General features: G+C 40.7%; 1 long non-coding RNA gene across 1 annotated transcript; it reads left to right on the forward strand.

Annotated features, from left to right (window-relative positions):
• Window positions 1–101: 101 nt before the first annotated feature.
• LOC135321542 (uncharacterized) lies at window positions 102–26072 on the forward strand. Its single transcript, XR_010381393.1, has 8 exons — window positions 102–256; window positions 1227–1351; window positions 2066–2425; window positions 2534–2707; window positions 11674–11769; window positions 16644–16784; window positions 19705–19878; window positions 22807–26072. It is a non-coding gene; the product is annotated as an uncharacterized LOC135321542 (long non-coding RNA).
• Window positions 26073–27981: the final 1909 nt, after the last annotated feature.

Here is a 27981-nt window from a genome sequence, read left to right on the forward strand (position 1 = left end):
CGGGTGTGTTTGTGGCTGCAGTTGCCGCAGTTCGTCCCGGCCCTCCAGACCTCCCCAGCCCCACTCTCGGCGTCGTGGTCCTGGCATGCCCGCTGCTTCTGCCCCGGATGCTTCCTCTGGGCTCCGCCCCCAACACGTCCACGTCACGCCTGCTTCCTTAGTCCTGCAGAAATCCTGCGCTTTGGATTTGTGCCACCTTCTGTAAGTTGAAAGCTTCTGGACCAAGTGCGGCAGTGAGATGGAGTCAGAAGAGGAGGTGAGCAAATTGATTTCTGTCCTGTACCTCTTTTTTTTTCCCTACCTTTTCAAGCTATTATTTCAAGATGCCTTTCTGAGAGCAAGGTTTAAAATTCATTCCCTTAGATTTGCTGTTATTCTTCATTTCTAATAAATTGGGAACTACAAATACTCTACTTTTAAAAATGGTTGTATATGTTTACTCATTTGTTTTGGAATAAATTTGATGAAGATGAGTTTATGGGAAAGCAAAGTGTGACCAGGGGTTAGGAATTTAAGTGGAAAATTGAATCTTCATGAAGCTTTCCACATTTCATTAGATGTTAAATTCTACAGTGAAGTTTCATATGATTATTAACTATAAGTATATTCCTGAATATCGTGGTTAAACTTTTATTAAAATAATATATCATAAAGCCATTAATATTTTTACATAATACAGTTGTTTGATTATTGAATTTTTCTTGTGAGATATTAGTCAGCAACCTCAGTTTTTTCTTTTAGTGATTTTGTAACAAGAATAAAAATATATTTTAAATCTGTGTGACACAGTTTTATTAAAATGACTTGAGAGTGTATGAGCATTTTTCAGTTTATTTTCTTCTTTCACATTATATTTTTAATTTTGTGTCCTTCTACATTGTATTCTAAAATTTGGAACCGTTTGATATGTGCTTTTCACTTCACTATCATGAGGGATGTTTTTTCAAATGAAACTGAAAAATTTAGTAATTCATCTTTTGTTAGTATTAAAAGCAGACCAGCTAGGCTCCTTTGTGCCTCACTAAAAATAATACCAGAACATAAGAAAGGTTTCTGTATTACTTTATGTGCTCTGTGATAGCGTCTTTTCTGTGAACACTCTCAATTCCAAATAAGACCCTGACATTGAAAATTTACTTGTACATACACAGGGGTTATATTATGCTTCCTTGACCCTTGAAATGAGTATGGATGCAGACAGAAATCTTTGCGTTGTTCTCCCTAAGGTATTGCCATCAGAGAGTCAGCAAAAGTGGTTGACCAAGCCCAAAGGAGGGTGCTGAGGGGAGTTGATGACCTGGACTTTTTCATAGGGGATGAAGCCATAGATAAACCCACGTATGCCACAAAGGTAAACTCCCCACCGGGATTTGCTTCTGTAAGTGTATCACCAAGAACAGAGAGTAGGATGAATCATGCAAAATGGTAGATTTCATAGCAATTGTACTTGTGAGCTGTGTATTTTATTCTTGTGTTGGAAAAGAGGTTTTGTTGTTGTTGGTTTTGAATGGGGTATTTTTCAAAATTGAAGTATAGTTGATTTACAGTGTTGTGTTAGTTGAACAAGGTATTTTTCATGTGAGGAATCAAGTGAATTTAAGAAACCCCAGAATGCAGGATTGACTCTGGGAATGCTGGGCTTCATGTGAGAGCAAGATCTGCTTCTGTGGAAAATTGCAGGTTGACTCACTGACCTGTCAGATGTAGAAGAGCTGTAGACTGATTAATTAAAAAGAAGCACTAAAATTGTTTAACTAGGTATTTGTTCTAAAAACCTCCAAACTCCAAATGGAATGGTATGGCGGATTAGCTGTACTTTTGCATCTATTACTCCACTGTTAAGATGATACTTTGTACTTAGAGATGTGAAGTAGAATATAAATGATAATATAACTTAATATTTCTGGTAAAGTGCCTGTTATTTCTTTACATAAATTAACATTCACCCAGTGCAAAGGGCTTGTTTTCTCTAATAACTCAGTCTCTTCTGGGCCAGTGTTTTTAAAACTGTTGCTCTTACTAACATGGACTGAAGCTTGACATAGTTTGATTTCTCTTGCTTTAGTGGCCAATAAGACATGGAATAATTGAAGACTGAGATCTAATGGAGAGGTTCATGGAACAAGTTATTTTTAATTTTCCCTGAGCTGAACCTGAGGGCCATCACTTTTTGATGGTGAGTAACTGGGACTGAGAGAAGAGCCCTGTGGATTCTTGGTTGCTTAGATTTTAAACCCAGGATATTCTTCCCTGGGGAGCTTTTAATTCCCACTAAAGCTCTTTGTATGATTTGGAGTGCTTTTGGGGCAAATAACAGAAGGCTCAACCAAAATGTCCGAAACCAAAGAGGGCTTATTATCCCACAAAACAGGATGCCAGTTTCAGGCCACTCAGGACTGGTTACTTGAGCAGCTCAGAGATGGAGGTGAGAATCCAGCCTAATTCACCTGTTTGGCATCTTGTGCTGGTTCCCCTCAGGCCCCAGGGTGGCTGCCCTAGTTCCTGTACTGACTTTTGGTGTATTTACTTTCAGAGTTTTAGAATTAAGACTCTCATCCTCAGAAACCTTCCTAGCAGATTTGCCCTGTCTGTCCGTGCCCAGTGTGGGCCCTAGAGGGGAACAAAATTACTTTGGTACATTTTGATGAGTCAAGATTCTCTCCTGTTGCTGGTGAGGGGACCACATCTCATCACCTGGCCCCAAGAGGTAAGTACCTAAACCGGCCTCCAGCAGCAAGGAATGAGGAGGGAGGAATGGGTTTGGTTAAGAAACCACCTGTGTAGTTAGGTGTCCTCCTGAAATAACTGGATGGCTCTGACCTTTGCTTCTTACAGCAGAGGGAGCTGAGTCAAGGTGCTGTTTTGCCAAGGTTAAATCTCACTCTAACACTGAGCTGAGTTACGGGCCCTGATATTGTGGATGTAATTGATCTTGTTCAGATGAAATAAAACAATACAGAGAAATGAAGAGAAGTGTCTCTTGGTTGTGGAGCCTGTTTTCATTGTTTTATGTTCTTTTTAAGTTAAAATTAATTACATGTATAAAGCACTTACTTTAAGGAGAGCAATTGCATGTAACATAAGCTGCACATTAAAACCTACATAATTTAGCTTTGCATTTTTTCCATGCTAGTGCATTGTCAAATGGTCCCTGATCCAATTATATAATTCTTCCTAATGTTAAATATGGAATATTCTTTAGAATTATCTGGCTTAAAATATGTTAAGTACAAGGCTGTTATGGTAGTTAGTGGAATCTATATATTTTGTGTCTATTAAATCAAGTCCTTGAAAGTGCTCTAAGCTTTTTCCTGGCTGTATCTTCACAACTAGGAATTGCCACATCCAAGTACTGTGTTTTACAGGCCACTGTGTATTTTCTCTCCTGTGTATCTACGATGGTTTATGTAAAATACATGGAGCCAGGAAACTGACAGTATGTCTGAGTGGCTTTGTCTTTACAGCCAAAACAAATTACAGACTCCCACCTGCCATGCTTGGCATGTTCCCTTCTCTCGTACGTCACATAACTATCTGTTGGTAGGACTCCAGGCATGGGCCTGGGGCCCAGCTTCCTCTCCCTGCCTGCCCCATCCTGCTCTGCTCAGAGGGAGTCTGAGTCTTAGGCCTGTGGAGCAAATGCAATCACCAGGACACAGCCCACAGGAAATTTTTCCTACCAGGAATTTTTCTGCTCTAGCTGGCATATACACCGCAGTACAATAAAACCAATTGCTGGGAACGAACTGGAGGTGTTTGGTATGAATATGGAAAAGCTTAAATCCTTTGCCAAAAATGAGTATCTGAAGTGAATGTTCAAAAATAATTGTTTATTACATTAAACATAAGAAAATATTGTGTTACATTTATTGTACTTTGAAGTTAGCAGGTGTGTTTGATGCATGATGTGACAGAGGAAGTTATGAGAAGCGTGGTTTTATCTCAGGCTTATGTCCTTCCTCATCAGTTAATGGGATAATTGAAGGGGAGTGAAGCAGGTACAGGGATTTGTGGCCATGTCCAGAAATTCATTGAAGACATTTACTGAACCACTACATCAGCTAATGGCTTCTTGGTGTAAAAGAGTCTAAAAGTTTTAAATTAAAGTTCCCTCAGTAGCCTATGAAGTTGTCCCTTCTGACTGCCATGACAGACATCTGCACATCCATGGTGGGAATGAGCTCAGTAGGGCTCATGTTTTTCAAGAAGTTTCAGAGACTCAACTCATGTTGGTCACGTGGACTAAACAGATAGCAAATGGGAACCACACTCTTTTCTCTAATACTGAATTGCCCAGAGTTCAAGACAGAATCATATATTCTAAAGAACTGCAGTGCTCTTGAAGGGAAATTGAATTGTAACTGTAGAGGAGATTTGCAAACCTTTTTGAATATGAATCAGGGGAGAAAGAGCAAGCAGCAGTGCTGCCCAAGGATGCTGGGAACCAGGAGCTCTGCCATCCACTTGAGAGCAGGAAAGATGTGTGTCCCAGCTCAGGGATGGAGGATCAACCTTCCTTCATCCTTTTGTTCCAATCAAGTCCTCAGTAGCCTGTGTGCTGCCCACCCACATTGGCAAGGGCAGGTCTCCAAACTCAGTCTGCTGCATGCTAAGCTCTTCCAGAGACACCCTCTCAGACACACCCCAGAAAGAATGGTTTACCAGCTCTCGGGGTACCCCTTAGCCCAGTCAAGCTGACACATAATATTCACCATGACATGTGGCTTGTCCTGGCTTACCGCAGTAACTCCCTTCCTGGTTCATGAGGGTGGCTCAGACCTGCTCTGTCCTGTACACTAGCACTGGCCGGTGTGGAGCTGGACATCCTTGGCACTGCTGAGTCTGTTACTGCTGGCCCGTGTTCTTCCCATTTTCAGTATATTGTCATCTCCACTCCTACTTGCCCTTCCTTGAGGATTTATGTTTTTAAAAATGTTTCTTTACTGCAGTTATGGAGAGGTTTGGGACTGGAGCAATATTAGTTGCATGTGTTCAGCTTGCTTTCTTTATCCAGAAATATGGATTGATTTTTATATTACTGACTAATTATTCATTTTTGAATTAATATTTGATGATATTTTACCATTATTATGAATAAAATTCTTATGTAACTTACATTCATGTGAAGTTTTAATCATACACTTCAGTATTTAAAAAATAAGAAAAACTTGATATCTCCAATTTAGATCTCGTTATATATAAATAATGGTTTTTGGAAGGTTTTATTTAAATTAGTCCTCTAAAGGAACAATTACTGGTGGTAAACATAGGAGAAAAGGAGGATTGAGGAAAACATAGATTTATGATTATGGTTCTGAGAACCCAGAAGAATGTATCTTTAATAATGCTGAATTTGATTCAGGAGCCAGGAGAACCTAATTTTATTGTAAACATTCTCTTAATGGAAGTGTATAGATTTTAATATTAGTTCTTCACAGATGGTGAATTGTTTGGCAGCAAGTACTAAAGTGTAAAAATCAGTGATTTAAGCAAGTTAAAGGTTTTATTTTTCTTAAAGTCATTTGTAGCAGGGAGGGCAGTGCTGGTATGTCAGGTTTCTGGTGTCATTAGGGATCTGTGTGCTCTAGTATATTTAGCATATGGCTTCCATTCTAAGATTGCCTTAGATCACAAGTTAGCTGCTGCAGCTCCAGTCATCACCTCCATATTCCAGGAAAGAAGGGGTTAAGAGCAGAAGTGGGCCTACTACATGAGTCTACCTTCAACCTTGTAAGGAGCTTTCCCAGAAGACACATCCAATAACTTTTGCTTCTTATTGGCCAGAACTTACTTAGCCATCCCTGTACACCAGGAAGTCTGGGAAATGCTGTTTTCTGGGCCTGTGATTGATCAGTGGTCTGTCATTAAGGCAGAAGGCAGAATAGATACTGGGTAGGGAAATTGCAGTGCCTGCCATAATGATGTGATTACAGGTATGAAGACAGTGGCAGATCAAGAATTCAGCTGTCTTCACAACTGTGGTTGGATATGGAAAGTGTTTTCCACGTTACAGAGCCAACAGGCTAGGGAAAAGCCACACCAGGATGTGCTGTGGCTTCTGCCCTGGGGTGAAGTCTTTCTTCTGTTAGCTTCTCCGCCTGTGGAGAAATAAACCAGGAAGTTGTATTGGGAGTTTCTGTGGCCTTCACACACAGGCTGTAACTCAGGGTTTCACAACTCTTGTAATGAATTTTTTTTTTCTTATTATAGAACTATAAGTGCGATTTAGAAAATTTGGAAGATTCTTGTGGGGCTTTTCACACTCCTATCCCATTATCATAAATATTATCATTTAGTATAGCTATACTTAATCTTTTCACTCATGTTTTTATATGATTTTTCATTCAATATTGTGTCCTCCATCCCTCTCCCCCATTTTCTTGCATGGTTTTCATAATCCTCGCTTTAATGGTCATGCAATCATGTATCCAGTGGTTGTTTCCTGTCTGTTTAGCAGCCCCACTATTTTTAGATGTTTACTTTTGTTTCCAGTTTCTTGGTTTTGTAAGACATAACATAAATTAATATTTGCACAATTTTTTCTATATTTAGAGCATTTTTATATTAAGAATATAAAAATTATATATATATATATATAATTTGGAGGTCCAGATGTGTTAATAATTTTGAATCTCTGGTATACCATTTCACACTGAAATCTTCAATGTACAAGAAGCCACATTATTTGAACTCTTAGGATTGATTAATATCATTTTTGATTATTTGACTTTTTAATTTGCAGTTTGAATACCTTTGATCTTAAACAGTTTTTCATGTATTTATTAGTTGTATTTTCTCCTTTGTGAATTGCCTATTCATGTCCTGGGTTTTGTACATATCAGTGTTTTATTGCTTTTATTGTTGCTATGATTTCTTTGAACTTTATTCTACTTAAATTTTTCTTTTGTGATAAAATGCACATACCATAAAATTTATCATTTTAACCATTTCTGAATGTACAGTTTGGTGAGTTGCATACATTGACATTGTTGTGCAAACATCACCACCATCCATCTCAGGAACTTCTTCATCTTCCAAACTGAAACTCTGTCCACATTAAAGAATAACTCTCTTTCCCCCTCTCCCAGCCCTAGCCCCCACCATCCCCCCTCTGTCTCTATGACTGTAACTATTCTGGGTCCTCATATAAGTGGAATCATCCAGTATTAGTCTTTTCATGACTGGCTTATTTCACTTGGTATAAGGTCTTCAGGGTTCAGCCACATTGTAGCATGTGTCAGAATTTCCTTCCTTTTTTAGGGCTGAATAATATTCTGTTGTATGTATGGCCACAATCTGTTTATGGTGTGAGTTCTTTCATATAACATATAAGAATTTTTTGTCATAAGCAGATACTTTTTCTCACTTGATTTTTTGTAGGTTATGTTTTTGAACATCTATAATTGTAAATTTTTATGTAAGTAAACCTACTTTCCTTTGATGTTTATATATATTTTTCATTCATCTGGGATTTATTTGGAACATCACTTGACACTGAAATTAAACCCAGGAAGAATCCAGAGCCAGGGTTAATCTACTTCTTGTTGGAATGCCTTCTATAGGCTCACATTTTTTTTTAAACCAGGCAGGAAGGAAACATTGCATGACTATGCTCCCACTTTGCATACCTTTCTAGCCTTCCTCTCTTCATCCTATTCCCCCCTCTAATCAGTTTAAATGTTATGTTTATAAAATTAACTTATTAAGGTGCTTGGATTCCTCTTCAAGGTAAGAGAAGACTCTAGGTCTCTGGAGTTAATACATTCAATTTCTTCTGGCCTGAGATATATTCTTGGTATTACAGTTGTTTGTTGATATATTCAGCACTTGCTAAAGGCCCAGCCCTCTCCCCACCAAGCATTTGCATGAATTAACTCACTTATTTAATCCCACAGACAATTGTGGGGTAGGTAGTTATTAGGCCTGTTTTTCAGGTTGATAGGAGGTGCCATAAGGAGATATATTGTAACCTAAATATTGGAATCCACAGCTATTCTTCATGTGCTTTAAATGAAAGAAAACTAAAAAAAAAATCTGATATAGTAATCACTAACACAGTGCTAAATGTGTACTGGGATCATTAAGGTATTAACTAATTTGATCTCAGCCCCTTGAGGTAGGCACATTAAAATAAGTAATGTGTTGTTGAATAACGTTTAGATCATTTACTTACAATCTGCTTTTGATGACTTTATTATTTCTTGTCTATGTCTTAAGATTGCTTTCTCTCTCCCATTCAGGGAGTGTATTGATTCTAATCAGAGTAATTAAAACTTACTTGGGGCATGATGTTTGAGCTTTGTATCAGACAGGAGTATAAACTAAAGCCCCCAGCTAGTTGATAGCCAGATTTGATTATTTGCTTGAAGAGTTAGCATACACACAGCACAGAATTCAAAAGGTGCAGTACGATTTCCAGTTCAAGAGTGTCTCTTTCCCACTTCTGTGTTGCCTTCCAGATCCCCTTCATGGAGGAAACCAACTTTACTGGTGCTTAACCAGCAATAATTATGTGCAGGCACATGGATTATACATAAACTTGATTCATAAAATGGTAACAAAATTGACATACTATGGTACATTTTGATTTTTACTTTAAAAATTTTAGAAATTATAATTTGAAATATATGAAATTTACCCACTTAACACAGTTTTAAATGTATCATTTGGTAACATTACCTACATTGATATTGTGATGTAACAGAACTCTAGAACTTTTCCATCTTGCAAGATCAAAACTTTGTGCCCATAAACAGCTCCTCATTTCTCTCCCTCATACACCTTGCTTTTTAAAAAAAATGTTGTAGATACAGAAGTATATTTAAGAATGTGTATGTATGGAGAGGCCTCTTTTCATGTAGCAAATTTATAGTAGATATTGTTTCATATCTGCAGACACACTGCCCATCCTTTTTAATTGCTGCAAAGTGTTACATTTTATGCATGTGACCTAATCTGTGTAATCAGTTCCTTGTTATGTGCAGTTATGTTTTTTCTGATCTTGGAAGCTGTGACAACTGTGCACCTCTCTGAGACACCTTGTTTTAGATGTCCCTTGGCTTGACAATGGAATTTGATTTTGTCTCATAGTCTTTGTTCAGAGACTTCCTCTTCAGTACGTGAGTTTCTCACTGGTACATGCTGATGATTTTAGTGATAATAATGCACTTTCACTGAGTACGTTCCCCATGCCAGGTGCTGCCATGAGCACTTTGTTTAGACTCCTGTGAAGTCAGTGCTAATTATGCATGGAGAGAGGAAATCACTTTCCAAACTTGGTAAAATCGAAGGTGGGGTGTAGCTGGGCTGATTGGAGTTGGAGCTATCCCGTTGCCCGTGCTGAAATGGCCTGGGCTGTGTGGCAGGTGTGTGTGGTCACAGCTGCTTTTCTGGTGCTGTGCTTTCTGGTTTTAGTGTGTTTTATTTATGTATGGATATTTTAAAACTCAGGCTTGACTTTCTCTTTGGTTTCTATTGGGTGCATATTCGTTCTGATAATTGGTGAAACATATTTTAACATAACTGTACTTTTGTATAAGATATTTACCTGTATTTGTTTAGGGATGATTACTTCCTACTGTGCTTAGTGACCACGTTGGTACATGGCCACATTTCTTACCTCCTCCTCCTTTCTTCTATCACCTGCTTTTGATTGTTTATGTTAGTGAACTTACTCTGATATTTATGTTTGTGACTTTATGTTTACTGGTGTCTCTGCTGCTCTACCAAGAAAACAATATCTTTTGATTCCATGACACAAGGGCATCAGTGTCTTTATATTTTCCTCCTTTCCATCTGTGCCTGTCAACTTGATACTACTCCTGTTGTTTTAATTTATAATATTTACATTCTCTTCTGTAGCTATAGATTCTCCCAGAAAAGAAAAGCATTTATCCCTACATCTTAAATGGACTACTTGCTCACTGTAAGTCTTTGGCTGTACTTTATGCATTCTTATTATTTTGCTAAAGCTTATTGTCTGATGGTTAATTCATGAAGGGTTCATAGAAACCAAATTCTCTCAAGTTGTTGTATGTTTAAAGACATTTTGTTTTTGCAACAGACTTGATTGGCAGTGTGGCCAGATATAGAATTCTGGGGTCATATTTTCCTGCCAGAAAAGTCTGTAAATGTGGCCCTGTGTGTCCCAGTGTCCTGCATGCAGCTGTGCCAATGGCCAAGAGAGGCTGCCCTTTTCCTGCTTTAAGAGTATGTTGCTCTGCTCAATAAGCCTAACAAAACACCATAGGCTGAGTGGCTTCAACAACAGACAGTTGTTTTCTCACAGCTCTGGGGGCTTTAGGTCTGAGATCAAGGTGCCATCATGGTTGGTTTATGATCAGATCTCTCTTCCTGGCTTGTAGATGGCCTCCTTCTCACCAGGTCCTTGTGTGGCTCTTCCTCTGTGTGTGAGTGAGAGAGAGCTCCCTGATCCCTCTGCCTTATCCTGCAGAGATGTTAGTGCTGTCATGTGACCTCACTGATCCTGGATTACCACTCTAGGGGCTTCATCTCCAAACACAGTCACCTGAGGGTTGCAGCTTCAGCATAAGAGTTTTGGGACACACAGCTCAGTATATAACAAAGGGTAATGTGGATTTTTATTTATTTATTTTTTTGCCAAAAGGCCTAGATTTTTTTTCCTTTCTTTGTTTTTTTTTTTTTCTCCTTTTCTCTCTCTTTTTTTCCCTAGCTTAAATATGTGATGTAAATCCATATTTATTAACATGGAAAAATTTTCAACATATTGCTGAATGACAAAAAGCAGTTTTATTTATTTTTATCTTTCTGTAATCCTGTTAATTTCCTCCTATTAGATAATAGTTATTATTTTAAATAGACATTTTAAAAAACTCGGATATCTATGTCATGATATTCATCTGCTTTATTTTTATATTTTTCTGGGTACATGTTTTTTATCTGCCATTTGTTTTTTCCTATTTTCTCTCTCCACTCTCTTTTTCTATGAGTGTTTTTATTTGATGTTTGGCTAGTCTTTTTGTGTTCTTTCCTCATCTTTGAGTGAGGGGAGCTCTTTCTTAACTGGCTGTGTGTCTGGTTTAGGCTGGGTGGTGGGCAGTGTCTGGCTGAAGCAGATTCTGTCCCAGGCTTGTCTTTCTCACAGCAGATGGTGGAGGTGTAACTTCTCACCTTGCCACCTGTGCTCTGAGGGGAGGGGCCTGGGGAGCGAGGCTCCTGCAGCTGTGCTGCTCAGACTGCTCTGACTCCAAGCAAGGGCTCTCTGCTTTTGTTCTTCTCTGGAGAACTGGATATTGCCTGGTATCTGAAGTCACTGGTGTTCTCTTTCTATGTCCTCACTCATCTGGTCTCAGTGGGGCTGTTATTGCCCTTGGCAGCTCAGTGCATGTCTCTTCAGATTCACGGTGTTTGGGTGTTCTGTTATCCGAGGTGGAGTTTCCTTTTCTGTAGCTTGTTCTTGTTTTGGGGTGGATTAGTAAGAGCAGAAGTGTTTAGAGAGGCTTTACTCTCTCAAAGATTTTAAACCTCACAGCCAAAATATGTTTAATCAATCACTCTGGGTGTACTCTGTCTGTCAAATTAAGGAGTTGTACAGCATCTTAATGAACATGCTTTTAGATTAACATTTTGCTGTTCTGATGTAATTACATGAAATTTGGGTGAACACTAAATATAGTGAATATTTCCTTACAGACAGAACCTCCTCTGAATACACCAGAAAATAAAGAATATCTTGCAGAAATTATGTTCAAATTATTTAATGTACCAGGACTCTACATTGCATTTCAGGTAAGGACAAGTGACTTTCATGATTCCCAAGTGACCTTAGTTGTCTAATGTGGAAGAAATGGTGATTCTAGAGGCCTCTGTAAGATTGTGTGGTGTGGTTTCCTTTCCCATGCACTCAAGTGCACAGGAACTCATCACATTCAGGTCTGAGCTCAAACACTGTACAGAGCAATTTCTGTGATTTATGTTTTTACTGCTGGTGTAGAGTTTGTCCAGCTTTTGTCTGTTTACATTCATTAGAATCTAAGGTATCCTCAGGAAGACAAGATCAATATGTAGGTGTGGTTCTTTGGCTTCTTTTACTTCTGATCATAAAAAAGAAAATATACTATAGAATCTGTTAAAACAAAACAAAATGAAACAAAATAAATGTCTTTCAAGGGTTTCCCTTTGTGGATCTGAGCTCCTGTGGTTCCATGAGTTTGCAGAACTTCCCCTGAAGCTGCTTGTTCTTCGTGGGGGGGTTTGTTGTTTTTAGGTGTAATGTATCTGCCTCTATATAAGGGAATTGACTGAAATTTGGGGGAATAAATGATAAAATTGTTTTCCAAAATGCTTCCTGCGTATTCTATTCCCTTACTTGTAGGAAAAAAGAGTAGGAGTTGCATAGATGTTTAACTTGGAAGATTCCACATGCTGTGTCCTCTGTGTGGTGATTCTCAGTAGACAGTGATGTCTTAAAGGCTCTGAAAATGCCTACATTAGGAAACTCTGTTTATTCCACCACTTCCAAATTTAACCAGAAATATTCCCCCACCCCTAAGCTGTTTCTGTTCCATGGAGTAGGAGACACTTCAGGAAACACTGGCCCAGTGGTTCTCAAAGTGATCTATGCAGCAAGGTCTCCTCAAAAGTGTTTTTTTCAAAATACACATTCTCAGAATTTATATCAGACCACGGGTTTCCAGCCTCAAAATTTTGGATCGGGCAGTCCTCAGGGGAGGGGAGGTTACTGAGCTGTGTGTTGGATGTCTAGCAGCATCTCTGGTCTTGACCCACCAGGGGAAGCACCACCACCAGGCTCCCCTCCCTCAAGTGTGACAGCGAGAAATGGCACCAGATATTGCCAGGTGCTCCTTGGGGGCAAAATTGCCCCTGGTTGAGAACCACTATCCTGGTTCTGCCAGATGAGAATTTCTGGGTGCCAGGCCCAGTATTTTGTCTTTCTAAAGTCCCCACAAGTAGTCTTATTGCAATCCATCTGTGGACCCACACTGGGAACCAGTGGATTACAAATTAAAACCTCCTGATTCCACAATAAGATTCCTTTCTCTCTGGCTTTTCTTTGCAAAGCTTTGATTTATCTTACTGAGAAGTTGACTCCTCCAGATTAAGTGCACAGAATTTACATGTTAGTTGTCCACTTTGGAATTTGGATTTGGGAGGAAGATGGAAGGTAGGGAAAGGGAAATTTCATTCAGTCTCAGTAAGAAAGAAAGGGCTTATTGCTCCAACCTGAAGATAGGCTTGTGGAACACTTGAGAAAGTCCCCATGCTGATGGTCTCTGTGGTATTTGTGAAGGCAGTGATGGCCTTAGCTGTGTAGTGGACATCATGACAAGTTGGTGAACACACATTAACAGGAATCATCATTGACAGCAGGGATGGGGTCACTCACACTATCCCAATGGTCAGCAGGGCACCGAGTTCTGCTCTGTCTGTGGGCCTAACCTGATTTGAGGTGAAGGAAGCAGTGAAAGAAAAAACCCTTCTGTTAATTAAAGCACCACTTTTGAAGACATACCTGTACTTAGCAAAGGTAACAAGAGCCTTTAAACACAGTTGTGTGAGAAAGTGGAAGATGCCTAGTGTCTGTGGCACTGGCAGTTGGAAATTTGCAGTAGCAGATTTGTGCAGTCTGGTGTCAGCAGTCGTCTGATGTCCCTGGGCTCTGCTTGGCCCCGGTGTCACTTTGACAGGAGGGTTTTCCTGGCTTTCATTCTGAACTGTAATCTGGGTATCAGTGGGTGCGGCACATGAACATTTGGAGGATGATTTTGTGTTCTGTGACAATCCTCTGGAGAGGATTTGTTTCTTGCTTTTTAAAAATTTTTTAAGAGCCAAGAAGGAGAGATTGTTCACCTTGACTTGTAGGATGCTCTGCAATGTCACTTTTTGGTTTTAATTTTCAAAATATAACAGAAGTGTTTTCTAATTCAGGCTTCAAGAGACTATATATATATATATATATATATATATATATATATATATATATACATTTGGTACAATGGACTAGTTAAATGAATTATTTAAAGTTTTTTTTTTAATAAATTGAAGCTATCTGGAGGGGGTTACATTGGGAATTCAGACATGCCTTTCCTTCTCCACGTCCCTTCTTGGAGGCAACCCCTGATACTAATGTTTGTTATTTTGTGTATTACAAGTATCTTTTGTGCAAATATAGGTTTGTGTGTTTATGTGCTAAGCTCCATTTAAAAATGCAATAAATGAATCACTATGCTATACACTGGAAACTAACAGAATTTTGTAAATCAACTAAGACAAATTTAAAAAATGCAAACTAGTTTTTTTTAAAAAACAATTCATTTATTTCATTTAAAAATAGTCACTGTTTTATTTCAGGACATTGCAGAGATGATGTACTAATATGCTGGTGCTTTAATACCTCAAAGTTCAGAAATCACTGCAGGGGGAGGCTGATGTGTCTACAGTCAGGAGGAAAAAGCCAAATCTTTCCCCTCTGTCATTGCACCCTGCCAGTGTCCCCTTTGCCCGGGGGTGAGGAGAGGCAGGAGTCCTGCAGAGCATGCTCTGTGCTCGCAGCCCCTTCATCCAGTCTCAGAACACTGCCCCCTCCTGGGTGTGAGGTGTTTAGGTGCCACTTGCTGTGTGGTCCTACCTGGCTCCTCTCTGAGGTCACGTCCTCAGAGGTCAGTGCAGGCCAAGGTCAGGGCCTGTGCCTGTGGGTCTGCTTCCTGGCCTCCCCTGTGCATCAGAAACAAGTTTCACACTACGTGCAGGCCCAGAGAAAGTTGTTGTTCAAATTTTTCTCTGTTTCTTAATGCAGTTTTTTCCCCCTATTTATAAAAATTACATTTACTGTACAAAATTTAGGTAAAATGGAGAAATGTAAAGAAGAAAATAGAATGACCCACAAACCTGCCCAGAGGACTGTGCCACACTTTTTTGGTATAGTCTACTGAGCTCTTTTTCTTAGACAAACAACACACATTTTAAGCACAGTTGGGATACCCTCCATCTGATTTCATGTTCTAATTGTACAATGTGCTCCTGAGGTTGTATTTTGCATATTGACTTATCCCTGATGTATCTTTATGGTTAAATACTCTGTGGAAAGATATTTAGTAACTACCTGACAGCCCATCATGTGGGTGAAGCACAACTCACTTACTTGTTTTCCTAACATTGGCTGTGGTTTGTTTTAATATATTTAATCTGTGATGAAGCTGATACTCAACATGGGTTGAATTAATTTTAGAAAATGTTATATGTAATGTATTGAGTATAGAAATTGTGAATAGTTTCTGTTTGTGAGAGCTACTGTTCTTATGATTTTTTTTATTTTAATAATGTGTACATATCTTTTATCTTGATCTTAAATATTTTACAATTGGCTTGGGCTCCTGAGAAAGGCTACACACTCTCTCACTTCTAGAAGTTGGGCACCTCAGAAGACATAAGAGGAATTCAGTCACTGTTCTTGCAACTTCAGTGGTAACTGTGCTTGTACATAGTGGAACTGATCCATCTGTCAGATGGATGAGGATTTGCTCCAGCCTTCTGTCTCCATGAGTGTGTGACAAGCAGCCAGTGACATCAGGGAGCTCAGAGTGCCTCCTCTACCTGGTGCAGGTGGGGACATTGTCCACCCTGCACAGCTACTCCCACCAGCATGAGCTGGACCTTCCCAGCCTGTGGCCTGCATGTTGAGTGGCACCCCAGGGGGCTGGTGAGGACCTGGGACCACACAGCAGCTCCTGGCCCTCTCCTGCTGGTGATGGCTGACAGCCTGGTCACTGGTCCGGGAGGGCAGCTGGGTGAGTGGATCCAAACTCCCCCCAGCATGGATCTCACATAGCATAGGGTTGAGGGGTACCTGCCAGACTGTTCCTTCCTACCAAGTGCAGCTCTTACTAGAGTGAGCAGATCGGTTATTGAGTCTTTAATGCATGCCTAAACCATGCTGTGTACTTGACCCGCTGTCTGTCACTGGGTCTCTTCTGTGCACCCACTCACCGCATATGATGGGTGAAGGTGCCAAGGCTGAAACATATGTGTTAACAGATGTGGCCATGGTTACTCTGCCCACAGATGTGGAACCAGGATCTGAGTCCAGGTTGTCACAATCTAAGTCCTGCATGCTAACCAGGTGGTTGACTTTTAAGTGCAAGCCAATTTGTAGTTGGTTTAAAAATTAATAGTTAAACAGCAAAAAAAAAAATGTGACAATGAATATATATATGTTCATGTATAACTGAAAAATTGTGCTCTACACTGGAATTTGACAAAACATTGTAAAATGCCTATAACTCAATAAAAATGTTTATAAAATTAATAGTTAAAACTTTTTCCTTTTTGTTAGAGGAACAATAAAATGACCCATTGTTCGGACAGACAGCAGCATTTTGGAAATTAACTGCCTTCTGTGGTTTTCTCTTCACATTCCTAATGGAAAGGCCACTTTGCTTACAGAGCATCTCAGGTTCTCCTAATGGAATTGCATGCATGGTCATTTTATTCCCCCTCCCCCAGTCCTGAGCTTTGCACAGAGTGGAGATTCAGTAAATGCTTGCATTGCCAGGGCAGGTGGGGGCAGGAGTCTAACTTACAGTCCAGGGAGGGCTTTCCTCCTGGAGTTACTCACATGGTGTTTTGCCTCTCTGTCTCCCCAGGTGGAAGGTTAGGTAATTGGAAGCTGCATCAAACACATCCCTATTGCAGATAGAGATATGTATTTCATTCAACAGCTGCCAAGGGAGAGGGAGGTGGGAGTCCCTCCTGAGCAACCACTGGAGACCACAAAGGCCATTAAGGTAAACACAGATGGGAAATGGGCCAGTTTGGTGGTGAGAGAGAAATAGTGTTTGCACACTTCCCCTTGTGGCCACCACCCCTGCTCCCACTGTGCCTTCCCTCCCCTCCCCATGAATGTGGGTCTCCATCTGTTTACCACTTGAATTAAGGGGCTGAAAACTTAGCCTCTTCTCTGAACATGGATGCTTGTGGAGTTCTCCAGCTGTAAATGAGAGCAGCTTGATAACTGGTATTGAGCATCCTGCCTAGTACGATGTCATTTAATTGGAGCCTGATTAGACAGAACTTTCAATTAGCCAATGTGTCTTGCACCTCTCCCTCCAGGCTTCATTTCCCGAGTAAGGAGCAGACAGCAGCAGCAGTGACTGTGAGGAATCCTGTGCAGTCAGCCAGAATTCAAACTCATTTCCAGCTCTTGCTGTGTGTGGTTCTGTACCCTGAGAATTACCATTCAGAGTGATGCTGTTCTAGGGTGAATCATTGAACAGAGTCCACCTGTGTTTTCTAGACTCTGTTACCATGCTGGAGGAGTTACAGGAAGCTCTAAAATTAAATCAGTAAGATTCGGAGGAAAATGGCTCATTGGTCCTTATTTAAAATGCCCACTTGACTGATCCATCGGTTTGGTCTTTGTGTCACTCTGTAGGTAGCTGTTGACAGACCCCTTTCAAAGCAATTTTCTCTTCAGGTTGCAAAATCAGGACAAATTACTGTTTTGTTTTTGTTTTGTTTTAGTCAAAATGAAGAGATTCTTATTAATACAAGGATAATTATTATATGAAGAGCAAAGATTTTGTTTTTGGAGAAAAATTTAAGCATGGAAGTGACATGTGACCTTGAACACACAGTTTCTGAGCTGCAGGGGAGTTTAAGGGAGGTTAGCCTCCCCCCTTCCCTCCCACTTTTGCACCCAGTAACAAGCTGGTTGAAGGAACGCTAGTGCCTGGGGGGAGTCCCACATTTTGCATGACACTCTTGGTGGACGGAGAGGTATTTTTAGGACAGGGTGCACAGGTGCGAGTCAGGGCCCATGTGAGTAGGGTGGCTGGGTACCCGGGTGTACCCAGGACTAGAGTTTCCAGGGATGGGTCACTTCACAGCTTGGGTGTGTGGTCCTGGGCAGCCCATGGGAGTCAATCCTTTCCCCCTGGGGGAAGGTTTACAGAAGTAGCATAAGACTTTCTTTTTATGTTAAAATATTTCCTAGAACTTCCCCTAGTCCTTTCCTTGTGTTTCTTCAAGGAAATAAATTTGGATAGTTGACCCAAGTTCCCTCACCTCCCCATTCCTGTTACCAATATGTCTCACAGCCTCTGGCTCCTGACTGTCGGGGTGGCCATGCAGGTGAGAAGGGCCCTGAGTATGCTGACTGTGACAGAGGCTGCTCTCCTAGTCCTCGTGGTGGGCTTTACCTTCCTCACTGACTCTCTGGGGTCCATCTCTGACCCTGAACCAGGTTTGGCCCATTTGGGCAGTGACAATGTATCACTCAGCCATGAAGGTAGGCAGTGGAAGAGCTCCTTGTGTTCCCTGCAGGTCAGCCACCCCATCCCTGCTGTCAGTTAGTTCTTGCCCCACTTCCCTCTGTGGGAGTGGGTCAGAGTTACCCTGTGTCTTGTTGCCCCTGTGGGCAGGAGTGGGCCTGTGGATGCATGGATTCTGTTGGTGGGGACAGTGGTGGTCCAGGACTTGGGGCTGACACACTGCACACCATCAACACTGTGGAGGCACTTCCTGCCTTCAGTTAAGCCTCTGAGTTGCTGCGAGACATTGACCTGGTGTCTTAGGACAACTTACTGTTTCTGCCCTCAGCCTGGTAGATTTGAAGTTGTATGGGGTGACCCACTCACTCAGTTATCAGTGAGAACAGGGGTGTGTAGCAAGTCTGGCCCATCAGTCTTACAGTTGTGCAGAGTATACCAAGGATGGTATTAGGTTTCATTTCAGGGATTCTAAGATATTTTGAACTTAGTATCATGAAAATGCCTTCAGAGGTCCTCCTGAGCACCAGCTTTGGGCCTGACAAAGTGCAGGCATTGAACAAAGCCCACCTGGCCCACAGGAAGCTGACTTTCAGAATCCGGTACCCAGGGGCCAACTGCTGTTCTTCTGAGGCTAGCTCTAAAGACAGATGATCAACCCAGAGACCCCCATTCAGGCATCACCAGCTGAGGAAACACTTTGCACAGCACAGGCTGGGGCTGGCACTGAGCGGGTTCTCATGCCCCAATGTGTGGCAGCTCCATCCTGTCAAAGTCGGGCTTTCCTTTGGTTCATGGTCCCAGCACCTTATAAAGTGCTCTGCCATTTACTTATTTATCACTGTCACTTGTTACTCTGACTCTCAGCCAGTGTATGGGCCAGTGGGCAGGGGTCTGTGTGTGTTTTATTCACTTGTGCATCCCACGTGCCTAGGCACTCACTAACTCTCTGTCATGGAGCCACTGAGTGTGCTGTGTCAGACCGCAGAGCAGGTTAACCACCTGCCAATCGGATGTGGTGACCACAGGGCCAGATCTGCTGCCTTCAGATCTGGGTTGGGCTGCGATGCGGGTCTGCTTGTCCCAGTAGGTGGCAGCGAGTGCCTGGGCAGGTGCCACGTGGGGGCATACAAGGAGTAAGAAGAGAGGAGATGGAGACTAGGGACTTGATAGGCACCGTCAGACATCATCTCAGATAGTAGGCAGCAGCATGTGACACAGTGAGGCTGGGACTAATAGCAGAGCTGGAAAGAAAGCAGAGTACGTGGCCAGAGCATAGCTGTTAGACATCACTGAGCCCAGTAAATGTCCCTTGGAGCTGTGGCATTGGGCAGGACTGATGTCGGGGGTTTGTGGTGCTGGAGTTACTGGGTGTTTGCCGGAGGGCAGACTGGGTGGCCGCTAATGCCTGGTGACATCTCTGTGTGTGTGTCTGCAGGAGAAGTACAGTCACATTTGCCCCAATATAGTCAAGAAGTTTGCCAAGTATGACGTGGATCAGCGGAAGTGGATCAAACAGCAAACAGGGAACAATGCCATAAGCCAGAAGAAATTCATTATCGATGTTGGCTAGGAAAGTTTCCCAGGCCCTGAAATTTTCTTTCACCCAGAGGTAAGACGTTTGCTTTCTGAGTGTGCAGAGAATGACGTGTGTGGAGCAATGCTGTCACCTCGTGTGTGCAAGAGTGGCTCCCCGTTGGGCTCTCAAGTGAGGTGGCCACCTTTCAGGGAGAACCTTGGGAGTGTAGGCTGCAGCTTCAGTGGCTGCTCTGGCTCCTGCATGGTCCACGCACTTGACTGGGTGTTTCATCATGCTCCTTTTTGGGTCTGGCTATCTGTTAAACAGTTAATGGTTGGTTAAACCAATAGTGGTTAGGAAGAAGCTTTAAGAGCAATAGAAGAGAATGGATTTGAAATTCATCTCCTACTGATATGAAAACTAGTTAATCTCGAGGATTGATTGGAATTTGCCTCTGTATAAGAGTACGATAGCATACATATAACCTTCCCATCACACATGACGATCCATCCCCAGTCCAACATTTAACCCAGTACAGCTGGTCCTGCTGTGTTCCCTGCTGCAAGTTAGATAAAGCTTCTGTCTGAGGACAACCTTGGAAAGAAGAATTAAAGATATCATCAGTTTAGCATGTAGTCACAAAGAATTATTACTGCTTTTGTAAAAGCAGTAACTAAGAGGCAATATTTTAAGGTTTAAGTAAAATGGACTTTATTTGTATTTTGGTATATATTTCTGCCTCATTCAGTTTACATTTAATAGGTAAATACAAACCACTGCCTGTTCTTCGATGTGTATGACTGTTCAGGGAAATGGCACACAATGTATGTCTGACAGTACCTGATATCACGGCACTCATTCGCTCGTGATAGTCTTCAGTTAAAATAGACATAAACCAGCAAAGTCCAGTGAACAGCTGCATGGCGCCTTCTTCTTCCCTCGAGCACATTGACACTTTTCATGATTTTTAAAGCATTTTTAAGAATTTTGTAATTGAATTACTTATACTTTAGCTTATTTCACTTATGGAATTGAATGTAAGATTTTTTAGTTAATAACATGGTTATTACCATATTGATTGTTTCACCTAGAAGCCACCACCACCCCCCATTCTCAGTCTTCTAGCTCAGATTTACAGTGTGAGTCACTGACTAGGTTTTTTCTTATATCCTGGCTAACTTTTTCATGACATTAGTGTCTATACATCACATGCTCATTATCTACAATATTTTTCATTACATGCCACATACACTGAGCACTTGCTTTTTACAATCTCATATAAAGTTTGAGTCACTGTGTATTCTAACGCAGGGCTGGTCTGTCTTTGTTACTGTTTGATTTCTTTTCCCTCTCTAAACCCACACATTTCATCTCTTGAAGGGACATGTCACCATTACTCCATGCACAGAGTCACTTGGATTAATTTGACACATTCATTCCAATGTGATGGTTTAAAAGGCATAGTGAATTCTGTATTTGTTAAAGTTACATTTTAAAAAAGTTGTTGAGAGAAATGTGTATTGTTTCTTTTATATCTGTACAAAATTCTGTTCACCAACCTGGATTTTATGCAATCCATCTCAGATGTTGTTGACAAAGTAACACAGAACTGTCCCATTGATGTCCACCATCTGCTATATAAGGTATAAGCTGCTTGGGTAACATGCTTGGATTTCATTCTGAAATTAAAGGCCCAGCATTCTGAGAATAATAGACCCTTACCATCAGTCTGCAGATAGTCCTATTTGACTTCTGTTTTATAGGATTTGTTAAGGGCCTGATTCCTGGTAAAATATTTTTCTTGGAGTGAGGGTGACTTAAATGCTTGGCAATATAACTCAGTTAGCCAGAAGTATTTGATTTAAATATTCTAGTATCTCTTATTCTTATCTGCCCAGCTGTATTTTTAAATTGGACAATTTTAACCCTCCATGTTGACTGAAAGATCAAGGGGGTCCTTCCCCTCTTGCTTTCTGTGAGTTTGCTGGTCTTGCTTCATGAGTATTTAGATTAGTGCCAGATGTGTTATTGTCAGAGAGAAGGAGGAATCTGAAATGAACAATCAGAAAATGTTCATGTAATGTTTCTCCAAAATTCTTTGAGTGCAGGGAATTTTGAAACTTGAAAGGAGAAAAAGGCAGTTCATGTAACTGTAGGATGAAGGAAGTGTTGCTGAAAGCCAGAGGGGAGGGGCAGAAAGTGGCAGTCAGCTGGCCCTGCTTCCCTGCCTGCTCACCTCTGTCTGCACATCCTGCTCTTCCCCCAAGACCACGTCTCCCCTTCACAGATGCAGGGGCCTGCACCTTAGGGGGGAGAGGACCAGGCTCAGTAGGGAGGGCTTAATACAGTTTATTTCATCTGGACAGTAGAATACTATTCAGCCTTTAAAAAGAATGAGGTAAAGCAATGTAAATTCAAATGAAAAGATGTCTACAGTATATATTGTCAAATGAAAAAGCAAGTTGTAAAATTTACACATAGTATTAATACATTTTATTTAAAATATACTTTATGTATAAATATATATAAGAAAAGGTATTGAATGATATGTGTTAAACTCCTTAAAGGAAATAAAATATATCTGGGCAAGAGATGGATAACTCTTACTTTCTACTCTTTGTGTTTTAAAATTATTTGAAATTTTATGGTTAATAAATGTTATTTTTATTATTTGAAAACATTTTCTATATAGACAAATTTGATGGGTAAAAGCAAATAATAATTTGGTTTTTATTGGTATATAACCTTAATTAAACACATCTCACCTCCAGTAAGTGTGCAAGGAAGGGAAAGCAAAGGCAGATGAGAGTATTAAGTTTAGTGCAGTATGTGGCTTGTTCTCCCTACTTCTTAAATCTCACATAACATCAGCTGTGTCTTCCTGTCTATGAAAGCAAGGAACAAGTGTGCACTATCTAGTCCTCATTTCATCATGGTGGAGATGGAACTTCTGCCAGCAGTAAGGATTGCTCATGCTGGGATTGAGTTTTCTCATTTGATCATTTAGTTTGCTTTCAATAGATTTACAGGATTCTTGAAGTAGAGCTGGCCTTCTAGCCTGAGTACCTTATTTAACAGATGATGACACTGAGCCCTACAGATAGGAAAAGGAGGCAAAACTGGAGGGACCTCGGTCACATGGGGCAAACTGGTCTTCGACGTTTTTCTAATTGAGGTAGGGTTGATGTACAATATTATATAAGTTCCAGGTTGCAGTTTTTAAAGGTTATACTCCATTTATAGTTATTATAAGATATCAGCTATATTCCCTGTGCTGTATAACATATCCTTGTAGCTTATTTATTGTATAAGTAGTAGTTTGTACCTCTTAATTCCCTATCCCAGTCTTGCCCTCCCCTCTTCCCTGTCTCCATGGATACCCATTAGTTTGTTCTCCATACCTGTGAGTCTGTTTTTTGTTGTTGTTGTTGTTGTTGTTATGTTCACTAGTTTTCTTTTTCAGAGTTCATATATAAGTGATATTCTACAGTATTTGTTTTTTCTGTCTGACTTATTTCACTCAGCATAATACTCCCCAAGTCCATCTATATTGTTGCAGATGGCAACATTTCATTCTTTTTTATGGCTCAGTAATATTCCATTTTATATATACCACAACTTCTTTATCCAGTCATCTGTTGATGGACACTTAGTTTGCTTCCATATCTTGGCAATTGTAAATAAGGTTACCATGAACATTGGGGTTCATATATATTTTTAGGTTAATGTTTTCATTTTCGTTGGATGAATACCCAGAAGTGGAATTGCTAGATCATATATTAGTTCTATTTTTAGTTTTTTGAGAAGCCACCATCCTGTTTTCCATTGTGGTTGTAATAGTTTGCATTTCTATTGTTCCTTCTTTTCCTAGTTTGTGTGTATAAATTATACTGACTAAACCCAGAGTGAACTAGTTGCTCACAGTGTCTCTCAATGTGACTACACATTGAATCAAGTGGGAAGCTTTTCAAATCAGGATGCCTGGGCCAATTATATCAGAATCTCTGGGTGGGAGTTTGTGATTTTGGGGGACTCAGCTCCTGAGGAGACTGATGCGCATGGACAGCCAGGGCTGAAAACTGGCTTCAAGCAGCACATGCTGCCTGCAATGACTTGACCTCCTGGATAAATCACAGGCCTCCAGGACTCAGCTCTCACACACTAGTCTCTGTATAAACTATACACCAACAGTGTATATGGGTTCAATTTTCTCCACATTGTTGCTGAATGTTTGTGGTTTTGTGGTCTTTTTGATGATAGCCATCCTGGTAGACACGAGGTAATATCTCACTGTGGTTTTAATTTGCATTTCTCTGATGATTAACAACACTGAATGTGTTTTCACTGCCTGTTTTCTTGGCTCAGTGGCAGGAACTATAGGTCGATTTTCTTTTGATGAAGCAAGTAGAAGGAGGCTTGCTTTAGGTCCTGCTGACAACACCTGAGATCTTCTTGGTCACTGAGTGAACACCTTACTCAGGCTCATTGACAAGAAAAAGGTGGTGGAGAATATAAAATGTGGCTTTGAAAATTCAGACATTTTAGAAAACTAAAACTTTTTTTTAAGAAGTAGTCATAATCTAATTTTTATTTCAGTCTGTTCTGTAGATAAGGATGTTCACATGCTGCCTTTTTTTAATTTATTTTTTGTTCAGTTTCCAAGTGTGTTGGAGGTTGGGTCTGGGAATGGTTCTTCTTTTTCATTTTATTATAGCTCTCTATCTTTATGGGTTAAAGATTGTCAGTTATCTGTTGTAGACTTGAAGGGCTTTTATTAAGTGGAAGATTTCCTGTGTTGGCTGCGCACATTTCCATGATATTGCTGTGAGATCTGTTTTTGGTATGGTGTGGTGCCATGTCATTCTTGTGAGTGCATTGCCTGTTATTTCTATGATTGTCAATGTGGTTTTTGTTGTGGTGAACACAATGTACTTTTGTTGTTTAACAGAGCCTCATTTTGATTAGGTGTTTATCACAGATTGGAGAGTGGCTAGGGTTTCTCCTTTTATTGGAATTGAGACTTCCAAACCATTTCTGGGGTGCAGGCTGTGGTATGTGGTGTTGGAATGTTTCCAATACACACTCATAACAGTTCCTTTGCCCTTTCTATTGCCATGGGAATGTCCAAATTCTACACAGAAACACCAGTGGAAACAAATCTAAAGATGTCATGCACTAGGGCCTCCTGTAATGATCCTTCAGTCCCCCAGCTGGGTCCTCAGTGCAGTATCAGGTCACTGCCATTCCTATTGTCACATTTTCATGTAGCAGACAAGGCTGATGGAAAGGCTTCAACTTCCCCTTCTGTGCACCCAGATCTCTGCTCTTGGCTCTCTCTTCCTTGTGGCATGGGACCACCAAGACAACCACAGAGCATATCCACACCCTCTGCCTTGGACCCAATAAAAATCACAGTTGTGCCAATGAAATATGCAGGTTCTTTGGCCATGGATTCTGATTTCAACCCGAACTTCCCCTGGGTCTCTCAGACCAAAATTATGATGATTCTGATAGAACCGTGCTTCTCTTCTATTGCAAAAATGCCAAATTGGGCCCTGGACCTGCAGAAATAGTGAATATGTCCATGAGATAACTAGATAATCCACACCATGTGCATCAGCAATGTTGCTTTTTGAATTCAGGTCCCAGGCAGTTCTGTTCCATAGACACTACCAATCACAGAAAACAACACACTCCAACCCCATGAGACTCAGTCTGTGCCATCAGCCTCAGCCCTCTCCCTCAGCTTCAGCAGACATTCCTAGCTCAGCATCAACAGCTCAAGTCAAGGTCTGGGGATTCATTACAGGGATATTTTGTGCTGGTTTCTTTCAGCTCTGTCAGCCAGGCATCTGCTGTGCACTCCTCTCACCCTCATTGGATCTCCTTCAATCCCAACTGATCTCTCTGTGTGTGTCCCAGTAAAAGAGTGTTTTCCCCTTTTTGGCTCCCTCACCAAAAGTCAGGTCCTGCACTGATTTCCTTTTCTACTTTTCTTTTTCCTCCTTCCCAATTTTGTGAGGACCTTTTCTGTCTCTTGAAGTAAGAGACAGAAAAGGTGAAATTGATGTTCAACCAATGTCCAGCAGGTGTCCTGAGCCAAGGGGTGAGTGTACATGGATGAGAGTGAGCTAAGAATGCACTTGTAATCAAGAAAATATATCAAACACAAGAATGTTATATGGGGATTAAGTTTTATAGGAGAAGAGGAATGAAATGAGTTCTGCAAGGGAAACAACTATGTAAAATTCCTGGCTTTTCTAGAACAGTTTGTTTATAATGTGTGTGTGTTTTTTTTTATATGGATGACATGGTAGATACAAAATCACTTTGGTATTTAATTTAGCTTCCATTGTGTACATTAAAAAGAGTGGTTTTTGTAAATCAATATTTATAATGTAAGAAGCACCATCTTTTATAATGATTTAAAGTCAAGATAAAATTTTTACATATTATCTTTTTAAATGGATGAGGAAAGGACACAGTGTTTCAAAATCCTTTAAGAGGGTAGTGGATGTAAAAACATTCAGGCACTATGTTCTAAACTGCCTGGAAGCTGAGAACCTGTGCTGACCATTTAACATTTTGACCCAGTGAAATGATAAAGCCAGAGTCATTTCAGAAATGTCCAAAAGCTATTTCAAGCATCCCCTGCAATTGGCCACATCCAGAACTCTGAACACAGTAAATGTTCAGTTAACACTAGCTCATTGACAAAATATTTTGGCCATTCAACTGATATCTATTAACAGCATAAATACAATATCCCTTCTTCCTAACTCTAACCTTCAAGGAGATCTTTCAATTTTTCAAATATCAGTCAAAAGTATGTTATTGAATGAAGCCCTCTACTAGATAATAAGTACACTGAATTTGGTTGTTTTGTTCTTTTCCAGATACTGATTAACATGCCAAGTATAATGCCTGGCCCAGGAAGCTCAGGAGATGAATCTAATAACTTGACCATGAAGGAGCACTGAGGAGGAGGCAGAGATGATCTCTGGCATGGGTATTATAATAGGCATATTACAAGGCTCAGAGGCAGTGCAGAGGAAGAAATGAGGAGCTCTTGGAAGTGGTGGGCAGAGGGCAAGTGTTTGGAATGTTCTTTAAGAATAGGTACACTTGAACTGACTCTTAAAAGATGGGCAGGTGTTTGACAAGGCAATGTGAACACCACAGATAGAGGGGAGTGAAGCCACCTGGAATCCTTCCTCTCTGCACTGCAAACAGTTTGGGATGGTTGGTGCATATGGCACTTGACTGTGCACATTCTGTCCATGTTGTGTGCACTGATGATTTAGAAATGACAGAAGGGCAAGTGGTGAAGCTGGAGAGTTGCAGAAGCACACAGAGGAAGACTGCCTTACATGGTTCTTCAAGGTATTTGGACATGATCCTGTGGCAAAGCAAGTCATTACATGATTATTAAACTAAGCAGTATTGGTGTGGAATTTGCCTTCCACAACAATTATTTTCCTGCAGTGTGGATGACAAATTTGGGAGGTGGAAGAGGGGAAAGAATACAAAATGAACTGCTGGTTGGAAGACAATTATCAGTGGTCCTGGAAAGACTCAAGGCAATCAAGAAGCTGTGAAGGAAGGGTGCTGAAGGGAGGGACCTTAAGGATATGGCCTCTGGACAAACTGATTACTATTGTTTAAGGAGTAGTTTAGTGGGGAGCAAAGCAAAGACAAGCACAAAATGTGTTCTAAGACTTTTGGGGTTATGTAATTGGGTAAATGGTATTGATATTTGAAATATATATATATATATATTCCATATATATATATATATATATGGAATCAAAAAATTAGTCACGTTTCTGGGAGAGAAAGTATCTTTGGCACCCTAACTCCAGGTCCTCAGTTTTTCTATGAGGCAGGAAGCACAGGTGATGTTATCCCTATTTTATGTCCAAAGGGGTAAACTTTTTGCCTACTATCACATGCAGCAGGTTGGGAAGTTTACTCTCTACCAGGCTTAAGAACAGGTAAACAAGGGAGACAAGAACCATGCTTTCACAGAACTTATATTCTTGTGTTTGTGTTGGGGGGAACAGAATATGAACAAGTCAGCAAGCAATGAACCCAGGTCTGAAGGACTATGATGGTAGCAGGCAGTGGTACTTTATCTAGATATTAGGGAAAGTATCCCTGAGGTCACTCTGGAGCTGACCTTCCATTGAGAAGGAA

The sequence above is a fragment of the Camelus dromedarius genome, chromosome 6 (assembly GCF_036321535.1).
Source record: "Camelus dromedarius isolate mCamDro1 chromosome 6, mCamDro1.pat, whole genome shotgun sequence".
Lineage (NCBI taxonomy): Eukaryota > Metazoa > Chordata > Mammalia > Artiodactyla > Camelidae > Camelus > Camelus dromedarius.